The 3,628-nt window shown below is 48.2% G+C and overlaps 1 non-coding gene across 1 annotated transcript; it reads right to left on the bottom strand.

Moving 5' to 3' along the window:
* Positions 1–907: 907 nt before the first annotated feature.
* TRNAT-UGU (transfer RNA threonine (anticodon UGU)) lies at positions 908–980 on the bottom strand. Its single transcript has one exon. It is a non-coding gene; the product is annotated as a tRNA-Thr (tRNA).
* Between the last annotated feature and the right edge of the window lie 2,648 nt (positions 981–3,628).

Raw genomic sequence — 3,628 nt, 5'->3', positions numbered from 1 at the left:
TGAAGAATTACTAACGGGATAGTTCTCTTTTTCTGTACTAAATTTTCTAAATCCAATGTGTAATTTATTCTTTCAGCACATCTCAGTCCAGAATATCCACATTTCAGACACTCAGTCAAGGGCCACAGGTGGCTAGTGGCTTCCTTACAAACAATCCTTTATCAAGAAATGGTGGGTGGAGGGAATCATATACTCAGAAAAGGCTCTCGCGACTTTAAAAATCAAGCGGCATTCTGCAATTCAGGGGAAAAAAACCGGAGACACAGGACCGGCTGCAAAACTTGGCTTCCCAAACAGACCGGGACTGTTTATTTTTGGGAGTCGCTCCCCCTTCCTCTCCAAGGGGTAGGGCCTTGGAACCAGGCTGGGCTCCGAAGCCGGGGCTGCCACGTGTCATCACAGCGCGGGCCTCGGTCCAGGCCACGCTGGCCACACTCTGAGTCCCGGGAATAGGCTCAGAGCGCGCAAGCCGGCCGTGGACAGGCGTCTGGGCGCTTAGCCACAGCTCCCCCCGCCGGCCGCGCGGCGCAACTGCAGGCGCAACTCCGCCTCCGCGCGCGCCCCGCCCGCGGCGGAGTGCCGGGCGCCGGCCGCCCCTTCTGCCCTTTTGTGACTCAGTGCCAGTTTGATTTTGCAGGGCGTGAGAACGAACCCCTGGAGCCTCGCGCCTCCTTTTCGGGAGCTTGGGCCCCAGGTCCTGGTAGCACCGCGTCGCCGAGGACCGCTTTTCCTTTTCTTGCTTTTTGTTGCATTCCGGTATTTTATCTTCCGGGTCAGTTCTAAAGCACCGTAAAGCATGTCAGGAGCAGTTACTGTTAATCCTGCAAGAAGTAACGTTTTCAGAAATTTTGTATTTGGGGGCATGTTTACAACGGGACGATTTAAAAAGTAAAGAGAAGTGCAGGAGAGGCCCCAGCGAGGATCGAACTCGCGACCCCTGGTTTACAAGACCAGTGCTCTAACCACTGAGCTATGGAGCCTCCTTGCTACCTGGCGCGTTCTAATTCAGGGACATTGGAAACAATGCTGCTTTCTGGCAGTCGGAACATAGCCTGTGTATCCTTTATCGATGGCAATTACGAAAAGAACATCATAGGTAGAAAAAACCCGTTGTCAGAATCGTGTGTTTATGATTATGAATCACTAAATCATACCTATGATAAGTTATAGATACAGATAAGTGCTGGAAGGGAAAAAGCAAAAATATAATAGTGTTCTGATATTACTAGGGGTACTTTTACATCTTAAAAGAGTCTCCAATCTGTTGTTTATATGACAGTTTGTATCATGTTTCACACTTACAGGGAAGTTGTAGGGTTTTTATTAATTAAGTTATTGATTATGGATGAATTAATTGATTCAACACATTATTTATTTTGTACTTACATACTATTAGACATTAGAGTGAATAAGTAAAGCTTGTCCCTGCTCTTTTAAAAAATGATTTGGATAATGAAACGATGCCTTATTTCCTTTTGCTTAATTAACTATTTACTGAAGGCATGAAATTATGCCGGCAGCAGGAGCTAGCACCGCGTGAAGGAGAGGATGAGGATCAGGGGCTCCCAGTGGTCTGCAGGCTTCTCTCCCTTATACCTCCTTAAGGCGTCTGCTCACGTTACCTTTCTCAACAAGACCCTCCCACCCCTTACTTAAAGCCGCGCCGTCCTCCTTATGCTGCCCTTTTGCCCCATGCTCACTTACCTAACCTTTCCTACTAGAGAACGTGCTTACTATTATGTTTATTATTTCTCCAGGTTAGGATGTTGGTTCTTTGAGGCCAAAGGTTTTTGTTTTACTCCCTGCTGTATTCCTAGCACCCAGAATAATGTCTAGCACACAGTGGGTGCTCAATAAATGTTGAGTGAATGACATTTACGATGAGCCAGCAGAAATCAGGAAGCCGCTTTGGGAGACGTCTTCTCGTCATCCTCCCTTGCTTCCAAGGCTTCTCCGTCCAAGTTGGAATTTTGTAACATCCTTTATTTTCCTGTGATTCATCCAGCCCAACATTTCACATGATGAACTCTATATATAAGTTAAATAAGCGGGGTGTCAATATACAGCCTTGACTTACTCCTTTCCCAGTTTTGAACCAGTCCCTTGTTCCATGTCTGGTTCTAACTGGTGCTTCTTGACCTGCAGATAGATTTCTCATGTGACAGGTAAGGTGGTCTGATATCCCCATCTCTTGATGTTTTATGGTTGGCCTCAGAACGGTCATGGCACTAGTGAGTGTATAATGAGGCTCAAGGTCCACCGGAAGTTGAATCTTCCACAATCTTGCACCCAGTTGGTTCTAACCAGTTTTTGTCCTGTCCTGTGGCTGTATCATTCTTTTCAAGGTTGTGCCCTGCCTCCTTCCCTCCTGTTCACCTCCATTCCCTTGATCCTGTGCTGTCTCTGGCAACCAGCGTTTTTCACCTGCACCAACCCTCCTCACAGCCCTGGTGAACAATGTGCTGGCAGTCACAATGGGATGTGATAGAAAAAAGGGCCCTCTCCTCTCAACTCTGACTTTTGAGCTGTAGGATAAAGGACATAAAGATGAAGGATGAGATGAAAAGAAGGATCAGGAGGGTGGGCATCCTGTAAAGAGTTTAATTTGCTCATAAGTAGTCTGGTGTTAGAGAAACAAGTGTAAAGAGTTTTTTATATTAAATTTTTACATCACTTCTTCCTTCTCCTGACCCCTCTTTATCAAGCCCCTGGTGGCTCAGTTGGTAAAGAATATGCTTGCAACGCAGGAGACCTGGGTTCAAGTCCTGGGTTGGGAAGATCCTCTGGAGAAGAGAACAGCTACCCACTCCAGTATTCTGGCCTGGAGAATTCCATGGACAGAGGAGACTGGCAGGCTACAGTCTGTGGGGTCACAACGTTCACTTTCAGTCTGGTATTAGAAAAACAAGTGTATGGATGTTGTATATTTAATTTTATGTCCCTTCGTCCTTCTCCTGACCCCCTTTATCAAGCCCTTTCACCACCTGTAAGATGGAGTTGATCATTTTGGCTCTATCCTGGAGCACTTTGGGAAATTCAACATTATTGAGAACCTGACCCTGGGCAGAGGTTGTGGAGCGCCAGCTACAAACGCGACAGACGTTGTGCTTCATGGGCTGGACATTCCCAGAGAAGAACATCTCAGGGAGATTCCAGCTTGAGGCACTGGGAAGTGGGGGCCCAGTTTGAGTGGAGAGAGAGGAGGAGATGGAAGTGGAAGTCCCTTGGCTGTGTTCTCTGTTCTTTCTGCTGTAAGGCAGCACTCTGCACGGCAGGCAGCTTGCCTTGCTTGCCCATCCGCAAACTCTCCTTTCTCTCCAGCTGCGAGGGGCTGAGTCCCTTGCATCACGGTGTGGGGAGGGGAAGGACCGAGCCCGGGGGTTCAGCACCTGCCCGGGCATCCCTCGGCTCTTCTGCACCGTCCTCAGCATCATTTCCCGCACTCGCTGTCCCAGGAGCAGGCCTTATTCCAGCGCATCCACAGTCAGACTCAAGGTCAGAGCATGTGTGGTTCAAGGGTCAGGGTGGATTTTCAAGTTCAATTAGCCTGCACTTCATTTTGAAGATGAGGAAGCTTCAGGGGCTGGCAACAGTAGGTCCAAGATGAAAGGTAGGCTCTTGAATGGGG

Source organism: Ovis canadensis, chromosome 12 (genome assembly GCF_042477335.2).
Source record: "Ovis canadensis isolate MfBH-ARS-UI-01 breed Bighorn chromosome 12, ARS-UI_OviCan_v2, whole genome shotgun sequence".
Classification (NCBI taxonomy): Eukaryota; Metazoa; Chordata; class Mammalia; order Artiodactyla; family Bovidae; genus Ovis; species Ovis canadensis.
The sequence above is the reverse complement of the archived record's forward strand: the minus strand, read 5'-3'. Positions and strand labels throughout refer to the sequence as shown.